Raw genomic sequence first — 14,073 nt, forward strand, 5'->3', positions numbered from 1 at the left:
CAAAAGTCAGCAGAGAGGAGATCAGAAGAAGGAATAAAAAATGTATAAGCTCCTCCATCAGAACAAGCTCACTGCCAAATTTTCAGTTAACTCATTCTACAGCCAGCAATAGACAATGGTTAGACAGAGGTTACAAAAGGCAAAATGTGCAACATTTTTTCCAGAAATACAATACCAAAATTATTTTACCAAAAATTCATTCCTTTATCAGCAAAAAATGCCCTGAAAGGTTGAAGGTATACAAATCCTTTAAAGAGAATCTACAAGCAGGTTTTGCTATTTAATCTGAGAGCAGCATAATGTAGGCATTGAGACTTTGATTTTAGCTATGTCCCTTATTTGTCTTTAACAGAGAGTAGTAGAGAATCATCAATGAGATTTGATGATTCTTTGCTGGTTTGTCCTGAAGAAGGGAGCTGTGTTCTCCTGAAACGCGTAGACTTGACCTGTTATGAAATAAAAGAAACATTAATCTGAGAAGAATCCAGTAGTCTTTTGGCGCGGCTGTGAAACCCATTCTCTACTACTCTCTGTTATCTGCCTCTTGGGGACCGCTGCCGGGACTTGGTGTTACATGCTGCTATAGGTGTTGTGACTGTCACAACCCGAATTGGTGAGTAGGATTATTCTTTGCTTCACCCTATATATATTGGGGTAAGACCCTATTGCGCTTTCTTTTTCCACAGTTTTCCCTTATTTGTCTTTGTCCTAGAGATTCAATACAATCACTGTTTTACCAGCAGGACATTATCACTGCAGGACTAAATCTCTCCTGCATGCCAGACAGGACTAGCCTCTATATCCCCACACCCATCACTGATTGGCAGCTTGCTCTCAAGGTACAGTGTATACAGAAAACTGCCAGTCAACTGTGTGGGCAAGGTTATACACAGCTCAGCATTCTAACTACTGCTAGATCTACATTAGAGAAAATAGCATTTGCTTGGACCTGTCCCGCCCACAGCCATGACTCAGTCATGGGTACGGGATTGAAATAGACCAGGTGAGTGCTGCTGAGAGCAGTTCTACTATTCATATGTGAGGCCGTATGGCACATTTTATAAAAATATTTTAGTGTAGGACTGCTTCAAATGAGATTTGCCGTGACGTGGCGAAGCAGCTCAAGAAATTGCAATTTTTTGCCAAAAATCTCAAAAATTTTTAAAATAAGTACAGTTTGGAATGTTTAGTGCTGTAGTGCACATTTGGTGCTGCTTTTTGTTTTTTCTTCATTGAATTGGTCGGTGGTTGACCTCCACCTTGCTTTGCACCCCAATTTGGGATGTATTCCATCTGTCTGGATTTTGGCGGTTGGTGACTGTTCACATTAAGTCATCAGGCTTTGTCCACAGGCTATTTACTTCATGCAGCATTTGCTTGGACCTGTCCCGCCCACAGCCATGACTCAGTCATGGGTACGGGATTGAAATAGACCAGGTGAGTGCTGCTGAGAGCAGTTCTACTATTCATATGTGAGGCTGTATGGCACATTTTATAAAAATATTTTAGTGTAGGACTGCTTCAAATGAGATTTGCCGTGACGTGGCGAAGCAGCTCAAGAAATTGCAATTTTTTGCCAAAAATCTCAAAAATTTTTAAAATAAGTACAGTTTGGAATGTTTAGTGCTGTAGTGCACATTTGGTGCTGCTTTTTGTTTTTTCTTCATTGAATTGGTCGGTGGTTGACCTCCACCTTGCTTTGCACCCCAATTTGGGATGTATTCCATCTGTCTGGATTTTGGCGGTTGGTGACTGTTCACATTAAGTCATCAGGCTTTGTCCACAGGCTATTTACTTCATGCAGCATTTGCTTGGACCTGTCCCGCCCACAGCCATGACTCAGTCATGGGTACGGGATTGAAATAGACCAGGTGAGTGCTGCTGAGAGCAGTTCTACTATTCATATGTGAGGCCGTATGGCACATTTTATAAAAATATTTTAGTGTAGGACTGCTTCAAATGAGATTTGCCGTGACGTGGCGAAGCAGCTCAAGAAATTGCAATTTTTTGCCAAAAATCTCAAAAATTTTTAAAATAAGTACAGTTTGGAATGTTTAGTGCTGTAGTGCACATTTGGTGCTGCTTTTTGTTTTTTCTTCATTGAATTGGTCGGTGGTTGACCTCCACCTTGCTTTGCACCCCAATTTGGGATGTATTCCATCTGTCTGGATTTTGGCGGTTGGTGACTGTTCACATTAAGTCATCAGGCTTTGTCCACAGGCTATTTACTTCATGCAGCATTTGCTTGGACCTGTCCCGCCCACAGCCATGACTCAGTCATGGGTACGGGATTGAAATAGACCAGGTGAGTGCTGCTGAGAGCAGTTCTACTATTCATATGTGAGGCCGTATGGCACATTTTATAAAAATATTTTAGTGTAGGACTGCTTCAAATGAGATTTGCCGTGACGTGGCGAAGCAGCTCAAGAAATTGCAATTTTTTGCCAAAAATCTCAAAAATTTTTAAAATAAGTACAGTTTGGAATGTTTAGTGCTGTAGTGCACATTTGGTGCTGCTTTTTGTTTTTTCTTCATTGAATTGGTCGGTGGTTGACCTCCACCTTGCTTTGCACCCCAATTTGGGATGTATTCCATCTGTCTGGATTTTGGCGGTTGGTGACTGTTCACATTAAGTCATCAGGCTTTGTCCACAGGCTATTTACTTCATGCAGCATTTGCTTGGACCTGTCCCGCCCACAGCCATGACTCAGTCATGGGTACGGGATTGAAATAGACCAGGTGAGTGCTGCTGAGAGCAGTTCTACTATTCATATGTGAGGCCGTATGGCACATTTTATAAAAATATTTTAGTGTAGGACTGCTTCAAATGAGATTTGCCGTGACGTGGCGAAGCAGCTCAAGAAATTGCAATTTTTTGCCAAAAATCTCAAAAATTTTTAAAATAAGTACAGTTTGGAATGTTTAGTGCTGTAGTGCACATTTGGTGCTGCTTTTTGTTTTTTCTTCATTAGAGAAAATAGGGATTCTTCCAAAACTACATCAAGCCATATATTGTACCATCACCCATTCCCTGTAGACTGTGAGCCCTCGCGGGCAGGGCCCTCTCTCCTCCTATACCAGTCTGTCTTGTACTGTTAATGATTGTTGTACGTATACCCTCTTTCACTTGTAAAGCGCCATGGAATAAATGGCGCTATAATAATAAATAATAATAATAATAATAATAAAAAGCCGACTAGTAAATAATACATCTCTGGAATCCGGTTCTGTGCCACTACATTATGCTGCGTTCAAATTCCACAGTGGAAGCCTAACTTCATATCGTATTTAGTGTCTAAAACTCTGATTAACTCTTTGGACTATATCTGGGAATGTGTAATCATCTAAAAATGGCACTGTGTTCCATTGTATGTATGTGAAGTTTTCTGTCCCAGTTTTTTTTCTTTTTGCATTATAATGCAGTAGATACAGCCAGCTTCTTCAGAAGATCCAAAAATTTGCCGACTAATATCATCTGTCAAAATTGGGGCTCCACCGTCCTGTTCATAGCTGTAGATGTTGTCTGGCATTTGTGAGGGATTGATTTTGCAGAGCAGGAATCTGGCTTGGCTGCCTCTAGGTTGGAGTGAAGCATAGCGAATCTGCTTTGTAAGATTTCTTTAGTATCATCTAGTGGTGCTTGAAGAAGATGCTTAAAATTCTCATACTCTGGCATGTCCTGGTAACCAGCTTTTCTCCACTGCACAATAGTCTCGCCAAGGTAGATGACAAATTGGAAGAATGATCCCATAAGCACAATCATGTTAGCTAAAATGCTTCTGATTTCCAATAAAAAAAAAAGATTAAAAGTCTAGAACGAGATGGATCATGATCAGAGATTGGATCAAGGCTTGTCTGGCAAAGTGATGCCGATAGTATACCGACTCATCTGGAACGTTATTAAACACTTGCAGGAATGAAGATCTTCTCAAGTGGAACATGAACTATGGGTAAAGAGAGAATGTGTCTAGATATGAGCGAACTCGTAAAAGTACAGTTTGGCAGGTATAGCCATACTTTTAAAAAAGTTTGGTCTGGGACCCACAGTTGACCTAAACCCCAATGGAAGTCTCTGATTGTGCAGTTTGGATCTCTGCCTACATGTGTGCTGCCCCAGAGTCAGCAGCCGAGCTGCTCAGATCCGGATCCGCGGTGGCTCGAGGGACGTCCGGACTCGGTGGTCGTGCAGCCACTCCAATTAAGAGGAATATTTACAGGGGACGGTATATTTACAGTTCGTGACGCCCCCCGTGGTGTGTGGTAAGGTGAAGTACCACCGCTGCAGCTGGGGAATACCCGGTTGCGATGTAGTGGGCAACCAAGTGTTTAACCCCTCCACGGGTAGGGGGGTAATGCCCTGGGACTCGGTGATGGTGACAGGGGTGTGCCATTGGGGAGGTAAGGGTCACTTGCATACTCACTCAGTCCAATGACGTTGACACCGACAACTCAGTAAAGGAAAGTTCTGGACACTGCTGCTACTGAGGAGGAGCACGTTTGGGTCCCGTTTCTGCTGGTGTTGCCTGTTTATCTGTGACCTTTCCCGTGGCACCTTGTTATCTTTCTAGTTGGCCCCTGTAGCTTGAAACTAGTTGGGTCCCCCTCGCAAGTGTGGCTAACTGAGGGAGCTTGCACTCAGGGTTCACGCTTGGGATTTTCTGGACCATATGTGTGGAAAGTCCTATCCCCCTCGTAGCGCTAGTAGCCCGATTTTGGAGCGGGTGGAGAGCGGATCTTGAATGCTCCTTTCTCGTGGGGTAAATTGTCAGGTTGCCTGAAGCTACTCCTTGACCTAGGGTCCATGTACCCCATCGTGTCCTGGTCCCATGGTACAAGGCCACCGGCTGTCCTCCACGACAATGCCATGCCCCTTGTCATGATCCCCTGTGACCGGGGGTCCAGGTCCTACCAGGGCCAGACCAACGTCTGCTACCTAGTAACTCCAAGGAGCCCAGATCCTGACTTCCTCTCTCCTTCACTTCAAACACTCCACTGGCCTACTCCTGACCTCCCCTTAACCAACCACCCAAGTGGGCGACAGTATTCAACTCAGGCCATCCACTGGTGTGTCTGGTGGGTGTGGTGCAGAGTGTTCCTAGGATTTTGATTAGCTGGTTTTGGCAACACCATTGGTTAGGGACCCCTAACCAAGGAGGAGGTGGACATTGCACAAAAGGGCAGATTGCACAATACCCTGTGACGACCTGATAGGCCAGGCCGTCACACATGCAACCAGCCATATTCAGATCACTTCAGGGGGGGTGGGGGCAGTGGAGATTTTCCACTTTTTATTGTGCACACTACACCCCATCATGCTGTTTTTACCCTTAGTGCAAACTCATCAAACACTGCAAATTGCTCTCACGTGGCTAAACACATAGCGTACCAAGCACAGCGATGATCACACAAGTGGTTTGCATACAAAAAGAACCCAATCTACAAACCCGAACTCAGGTTTTTTGTAAAGTCTATGATCGTTAAGAACACCAAACCTCGGGACCGCTCGCGGTTCGTGGTTCGTGGTTCTCCAGTTCGCGGCTCGAGTGATTTTGGGGGCTGTTCTAGATCGAACTAGAACTCGAGCTTTTTTGCAAAAGCTCGATAGTTCTAGATACGTTCGAGAACGGTTCTAGCAGCAAAAAAACCAGCTAATTCCTAGCTGGCTTTCCGCTGTAATAGTGTAAGTCACTCTGTGACTCACACTATTATGAAATTTCAGTGTATAGTGTGTGGGAACAGCGCATTCAGATCACTGCTGTATGTATAATGGCGATCGCCATTTTTTTTTTTTTTCCCTTGTCTTCCTTCCCTAAGGAGTGGGGAGGGCCAGCATGTCAGCCAATCCCAGACACACACACAGCTAAGTGGACTTTTAGCCAGAGAAGCAACGGCATGTGTGATAGGATGTCCATGTCACATGTCCCTGCATTATAAAAACGAGTATCTGCCCGTCCGGACGCCATTATCTCTTCTGCGTCCTTGGTGTCAGACATCACTGGCGCAGCTCCTATCGCCGATACAGCTGTATTACGCTCCATACACAGCGCTGGACAGCTTAGGGATAGCACTTTCTATCAATCCTTTTAAGGGCTCATACCGTCAGGGTCAGAGCCATAGGTGACAGGTCCTGAAAACAGAGTTTAACAGCTACACAAGATGACAGCGTCTGTGTAGCTAAGGTCAGGGATTTCCTCGCTGCATTTCCCCATTAGGAGGGATAGAAAAGCAGGCTTCCTTTCCTCTACCCAGAGACCCACAACCCTGCCACTGTACCCTCCTGCCCTTTGCACACTCCAACTCATTGTTACTAAGCCATTACACTAGCAAACACTGAGTGAACTTAGTGGCATCCTAAACGTGGCTGTTGGACTTCTGTATTGTCCCAGTAGTGCAAAGATATGTGCAGCACGTCTGCCTGCATTGCACACTCAAACTCATTATAACTAAGCCATTATACTAGCAAACACTGAGTGAACCTAGTGGCATCCTAAACGTGGCTATTGGACTTCTGTATAGTCCCACTAGTGCACAGATATTTGCAGCACGTCTGCCTGCATTGCACACTCCAATTCATTATAACTAAGCCATTATACTAGCAAACACTGAGTGAACCTAGTGGCATCCTAAACGTGGCTGTTGGACTTCTGTATTGTCCCAGTAGTGCAAAGATATTTGCAGCACGTCTGCCTGCATTGCACACTCAAACTCATTATAACTAAGCCATTATACTAGCAAACACTGAGTGAACCTAGTGGCATCCTAAACGTGGCTATTGGACTTCTGTATAGTCCCACTAGTGCAAAGACATTTGCAGCACGTCTGCCTGCATTGCACACTCAAACTCATTATAACTAAGCCATTATACTAGCAAACACTGAGTGAACTTAGTGGCATCCTAAACGTGGCTATTGTACTTTTGTATTGTCCCACTAGTGCAAAGATATTTACAGCACCTCTGCCTGCATTGCACACTCAAACTCATTGTTACTTACAACGACATTATAATACCAAAAATTGAGTAAACTTAGTGGCATACAAGAAGTGGCTGTTGTACTCCATTTGTGCCCCACAGGTGCCAAGCTATTTACAGCACCTCTGCATGACACCCTCCTGCTCTGTTTTTAATAAGCTATAATGATAGCAAAACATACTGCCATTTAGTGGCATCATAGAACTGGCTGTTGTATTTCATTATTGTCCCACTGGTGCCAAGCTATTTCTAGCACCTGTGCAGGACATTTTGCTACACTAATGTTATAGCAAACTCAGGGAATTCATTGCTGCATTTGATAATTCGGAGTGCTAGAAAGTGAGGCTTCCTTTAGCTTTTCCTTTTGTTCATAGACAGCATCTCCAAGTCCACACCCGAAGAGCAATTTCTCCTCCACGTGTAAGCGTGGAGAGGCAGCTAGTGCGCATGCGTGTGCCGATTTACCCCAGCTGCAGCCTAACTACAGTGTTTCGCCTAGTGAGTATGCTCAGCCTGACTGTGCCATTCCTGAGGCTAAGTCTTGATTTCGGGATACAGCGCATGCTCCCACACTTAGTGCGAAAAGCCTCTTTGCACAGGTACTTGCATTCCGTGCCGGGTCTAAGTCCTGTTTTGTGCCTAGACACCATGCTAAAGCTGATAGTCTTTTTTCAGAGACTGTATTTCATGCAACTGAGCATGCTCAGGCACTTACTGCATCAGAGACTAGGTCCGGTAATGAACTCTTTGGCCCTGCCCCTGATGTGGGGGGCCCATATAGACCACAGGGCATCAAGTGTCCTGACGATGTGGCTAGGCCACTCCCAAATGGCTTGCAGAGGCCCGCCCCTATGACTTGTCACCTCATTATTGATGGTCAGACGATAACTGGTGAGGTGTTTGTGTCGTGGCAGCCATGAGGTCATTATTGAAGTTTCGGTTCCAAATAGGACGCTAGTTATGCCACTCATGACGTGTCACTCTGCTTTTGTCTCCAGGAGGTGCATTGTGGTCCACCCTGGTTTGGGGCGGACCAAGGTTATAAAATGGGCCGGAGCCAACAAGGAGGTGCGCAGTCTTCTATTATGCTCCGAAAGAGCACACCTCCATGTGTTGAACCCATTGCGGCTTTAGGCCAGAGGTAGGCAGGGATCGGGCGTCGATGCAGGCCGCCACCACAGTTGGTAATGCATAACGGTTAAGACCAGCTCCTGTCCTACAAGTCCTGCTTGTGCAGCCCAGTGGCATTAACAGGCCTGCTGCTGCTGATGCGCCTGCTGTCCACAGGTGTGGCCCCAATGCACACGGTCAGCGTACTGAATGGCCCCTGTGATGTTAACAGGGAGTTCCTGGGCTGGGTGGGCGTGTGGACCCTGTGACGCTAACAGGGCTCCCAGTCTCCAGATCCAAGTGGCGTCTAACTCGGTTCAGGCTACTATTAGTTTCATAGCCACACAGCTCTGTATCCTCCACCTAACCTTCCAGTTGCCAACCTCTCCTTTTCCATCTGGGAGCACGGTGGACATTGACTGCTGATGGGGATATATACCTTTCTCTTTCTTTTCTTATTAATTTTCATTATATAGCGGTAACATAGTATATACCACCTTATCCAAATCTGCCAGTCCCACTGTAACAGATGGTGTTTCTTCATCAAATGTTACTTTTGCTTAACCAACAAACCCACGGACAAAAACTTTTTTCCCCTTTCCAACACACCTGTTCCCCTTTCCACCAGCATCTGTCCTTTTTCAACTCATTTGGTATATGACCAAAAGTGCAACTCTGCAGGGACACTGTACTCAATGCCGTCTCAGCGCAGCAGCCAGCCCTCGGTCCCTCAGATGTGTACAAGTAAAAGACCATTTCCTCCTATCCATGGCAAAGCGTTGAGATTCACTCTGTGCAGCACTGGTGTTTACTGATAAAAGCAGATCTAAGAATCCGTACCACCTTCTGCAGATACTCCTGTATACGTGCGTCCCTTTCTATGGCAGGAATTATTTAGCCAAATTTGGTCTTGTACCGAGGATCTAACAGTGTGGCAACCCAGTAGTTAGCATTACTTCGAATTCGTACAATCCGAGGGTCATGTAGGTAGTGCAGCAAGAAGGCGCTCATGTGTCTTGTGCATCCAGGAGGACCAAGTCCTTGGTGTGTTGGTGGCAGAGAGGTGAGAATCGTGCCTCCTTCCTCTGCCCTCTCCCCCCAACCTCGCACAACCGAAATGTGAGCAAGCTCTCACTCATCTGCTGAGTTTTCCATGCCCATCGCAAGTTCGTCCTCCATTTCTTCATGGGCTCCTGCACCTTCCTCAACAATTTTTGCTGATACTATGCGCCCTTGTTAATCCCTATCCCCCACCATGACTGCCGCCTAGGTGCCGCTCACCGTATGGACCTTGTACATCTTATTATCCCTTCTGCATATGACTCCTCCTGTACTTCCTCCCCTTCCTCTTGGACCAACACCTGACTCCGAATAATGCTTACAGTGTGCTCCATCTTGTAGATGACCAGAATTGTCATGCTGAGAATGGCATCGCTAGTGCTAAACATCTTCGTCGACATTTGTAAACTGTGTAGAAGGGTGCGTAGGTCCTTGATCTGACACCACTCCAGTAGCGTGATCTGCACCACCTCTGAATCAAGTTAGCCCAGGGTATACGTCATACCGTATTTCAGCAGGGCTCTGCGGTGCTGCCACAGACGCTGCAACATGTGCAGATTCCAATTCCTGCGTGTCGGAACATAGCATTTCCGGCGTTTAACCGCCAGACCCTAACACTTCAGGAGCGATGAAAGTTGTTGAGCTGCTGGGTGCGAAGGATGAAAGTGAGCACATAGCAGCGTGCCCGCTGCACAAGGCCATGTAGGCCGGGATGGTATTTTAAAAATTGCTGGAGAATCAGATTCAACACGTGAGCCATACAAGGCACGTGTATCACATTGCCCTGATGAAGAGCCGCAGACAGGTTTGCATCATTGCCGTACACGGCTGGTAAGTCTACAATGTAGTCCACTCAATCAATTTGTACTCCGGTCGCCAGGTGACAACGTGTTCCTTTCGTGCATAGTGCTGATGATGGGAAGGAGTCGATGCCTGCGGCGCAGGTGGACGCAGGTTATGGTCACCCACTGAGTTGCGTTACCTTGACAGATACAGAACCACAGGCTGAATGTAGGTGGTGGGTATCTCACAGATGAAGTACCATCATTCAGCTACAACCAATGGGAAGACACCACACCCTTTTTTAGGCCCCTCCTGTCTGCAGACAACTACCAGACAAAGCTATGAACCTCTTGTTACTGTTACCCCCAGTTCAGTTTTATGAGTTTGTGTGCTTGTTACCTGACTACTTTTCCTGCTTGCTGTTTATGTACCTCGTTGGCCAATCCGCATTTCACCTCTGCTTGTTTACTGATTAAGTCCTGGCCATCTTATTCTGTTCCTCTTCCTCAATTAATGTTTTTGACCCTGCATGACTACTATTCTCTGGAACTGCAGCCTTCCACAGGTATTGATCAACTTGGGCCTTGTGTAATTCCAAATCACTGTATAGGGGTTAAAGGGTTTCAGGGTTCTGGGTGTCCAGCTTGGTGAGTGGCTTGCCTCTAGCCTATCCTTTATAGCCCATCTGAGTGTGTCGATCCAGGCAGGTGTTACACCGTGCCCTCTGCAGAAGGCCATGTAGGCCGGGATAGTGTTTTAAAAATTGCTGGACAACCAGGTTCAACACATGAGCCATACAAGGCACGTGTGCCACATTGCCCTGAAGAAGGGTCGCAGACTGGTTTGCATCATTGTCGCACCCAACCTTCCCTGGCTGCTAGTTGAGTGGAGACAACCATTGATAAAACTCGGTCTCACTCTCCAGAGCTAACCGTCCACAGTTCCTCAGCGGTGTCTCACATTTCCCCTACATTTCAAAGTAAACATTTGACCGCCTGATGGCCTTGAGCTCTGCTGCCAGCATAGTAAGGAGGTGTGTGGGATTCCTTGGGCGCAGTTACAACGCGGGTGGCCTGACCACACAGGGTTTGGGCCGAGGTGGAGGACCCACACGAGGTTGAGGAGGCAGAAGCAGTGGAGGAACTTGTACATAGAGATGAAGGATTGACACACAAGTCGTGTGGACGGCAAGACTTGTACAGCAAACCCTTCTCCATCTCTCACCATAGTTACCCAGTGCCCAGTCAGCAACATGTAACTCTCCTGTCCATGCTTACTGGTCCAAGTATCTGTGGTGAAATGCACCCTGTCACACACAGAGTTTCTCAAGGAATCGGTGAGGTTGTGTGCGACCTGCTGTGGTAGCGCGGGCACGCCTTTCTTGGAGAAGGAGTGACGACTGGCCATCGGCTCTTGGGGCACTGCAATGCCCATAAGGTCTCGAAAATCCTCGGTCTCAAAAGGGTGTAAAGGCAGCCTTTCTGTTGCCAACAAGTTGCAGATGATGAAACTCAACCTCTTAGGCATGTCATGCCCTTCGAAAATCATGTAAAACACAGCGAGGGGACTCCAACCACAGTCTCCCTCGTTGACACTAATTGTGCCACACACACCCCACTTGACTGACATCAGTTGACCCCCCTTTTGAAAAAGGAAAAGATGCTTTGCATGAAGCACTCTCAAAAATACGCGTGCCTTTCCCGTCCCCTGGATGACCCAGGGGAAGAAAAGTGCTCTGAGAGCCATGACTTGTTCATCTTGGTTCTTTTAGAAACACAGCGAGGGGACTCCATTCACAGTCTCCCTCGTTGCCACTAATTGTGCCACACACACCCCACTTGACTGGCATCAGTTGACCCCCCTTTTGAAAAAGGAAAAGATGCTTTGCATGAAGCACTCTCAAAAATACGCGTGCCTTTCCCGTCCCCTTGATGACCCAGGGGAAGAAAAGTCCTCTGAGAGCCATGACTTGTTCATCTTGGTTCTTTTAGAAACACAGCAAGGGGACTCCAACCACAGTCTCCCTCGTTGCCACTAATTGTGCCACACACACCCCACTTGACTGGCATCAGTTGACCCCCCTTTTGAAAAAGAAAAAGATGCTTTGCATGAAGCACTCTAAAAAATACGCGTGCCTTTCGCCTCCCCTGGCTGACCCAGGGGAAGAAAAGTCCTCTGAGAGCCATGTCCACATTGTCAGTGGACAGACACATGTGCTTATCTGCCAGCAGACCCCCAGCAGCACTGAAGACAGGTTCCGAGAGAACGCTGGCTGCAGGACACGACAAGATCCCCAAGGCGTACGTGGCGAGCTCAGGCAATTTATCCAGATTGGAAGCCTAAAATGAGCAGGGCTCAAGTTGCACAGTAATGGCATCGATGTTTCCTTGCATATACTCATATATCTGTGTCTCCTCCTCTTTTTCCTTGTCCAGCTGTTTTGTTTTCGCATGAGTATATGTCCTTGCCACTTTCCCATGTGTTTGTGTTGTGTTGTGAGTTGTTTATCACCTTTTGGACACCTTTGAGGGTGTTTTCTAGGTGTTTTTATGTGTTTGTGATTGCCTGCCATGGTTTCCTATGCAGTTCGAGTTCGGTTCGTCGAACGTTCGACGAACCGAACTCGAACGGGAGCTCCGTTCGGCGAACCGACCTCGAGCCGAACCGCGACCGGTTTGCTCATCTCTACTGGTGAGCTGTTGGTCCAACCATCGGAGAACATTGGGTCCCATTGGGTCCCTCTTATGTTCTGTCCCTATAGACCCCTAGACATGCTTTCAGCACCTTTGCTGCCTCCTGATCAAAAGATGCCTCAACGTGCTGCAGTTGTGTCTGCCCATCAGCCCAGTTTTGGGCAATTGTGGTGACTTAGATATGTTTCTGTGTGCTGGAATACTTTTATTGAGCGGAAAACTGAATAGTCTCTTCTAGAGGAAAAGGTGCATTTTACTGGTTCACAACCTTAAAATACAAGGCGAGAGTTGGTAACAAATCCAGACTCCATATTTTCCACTGACACGTCCCATCAATGCCAAGTTAAATGTTCTGAAATGCATAATCTTTTAAGGATATACAGAGATATACAGGTGTGAACCGGATATTTTCAACTTTCTTTAAGTGTTAACTTCCAGGTTAGCACCAAAGGTCATTTTAAACCCATCATTTAAATCTTTACTGAAAACTCATTAAAAGGTTTGCTTAGGCAAAGATGTATTGAAACAATTTACAGTCATAGGAAAAAGTTTGGGCACCCCTATTAATGTTAACTTTTTTTCTTTATAACAATTTGGGTTTTTGCAACAGCTATTTGAGTTTCATATATCTAATAACTGATGGACTGAGTAATATTTCTGGATTGAAATGAGGTTTATTGTACTAACAGAAAATGTGCAATCCACATTTAAACAAAATTTAACCGGTGCAAAAGTATGGGCACCCTTATCAATTTCTTGATTTGAACACTCCTAACTACTTTTTACTGACCTACTAAAGCACTAAATTGGTTTTGTAACCTCATTGAGCTTCATAGGCAGGTGTATCTGTTACACTCACCGAGGAGCGGCGAGCGTCCGGAGGTGGACCCACTGGACCGTGCACCGGACTCCCCTGAGAAGGCGACCAGCAGCGAACCCCTATACAGGGACTGTGCGGTGCCTCCCCCAGAAGGCCTAAATGCACGGCAGCCAGGAACCGGTAGTAGGAGTCTCTGTAGGGCCAGGTGTAGCAAGGTTGTGACGTCCACAGCCGGCATGACACGGAAACTGCACCAGAGATGTTCACAGCAGGTGACGTCCGCCGCAGGTATGGCACGGATAATGTCCACGACAGGTAGGGCACGGTGACGTCCACTGTCGGTATGAGCGGTGACGTCCACAGCAGGTACGGCACAGATAATGTCCATGGTCAGTATGAACGGTGACATCCCCAGCCGGAATGGTACGGATGGCACTACGGTGAGACAAGGGATTAGAACCAGGTATCAATGCACAGAAAACAGATAACAGCACAAGGGGTCTGGACACTGGCAAGGCTCTAATGGAAGCGTTGCTCGGGCGCCTGCTGCTGGGGGAGGTGAACCTAAATACCCATTAGGTAACAGGTGACCACTGAGGTCACTTCCAGAAAACGGGGCATACCGCTTTAAGAAAGGG

At 46.6% G+C, this 14,073-nt stretch overlaps 1 pseudogene; it reads right to left on the reverse strand.

Annotated features, from left to right (window-relative positions):
• Nucleotides 1–3,412: 3,412 nt before the first annotated feature.
• Nucleotides 3,413–13,155, reverse strand: LOC142246662 (protein transport protein Sec23A pseudogene; annotated as a pseudogene).
• Between the last annotated feature and the right edge of the window lie 918 nt (nucleotides 13,156–14,073).

This window comes from Anomaloglossus baeobatrachus, chromosome 7, assembly GCF_048569485.1.
Source record: "Anomaloglossus baeobatrachus isolate aAnoBae1 chromosome 7, aAnoBae1.hap1, whole genome shotgun sequence".
NCBI lineage: Eukaryota > Metazoa > Chordata > Amphibia > Anura > Aromobatidae > Anomaloglossus > Anomaloglossus baeobatrachus.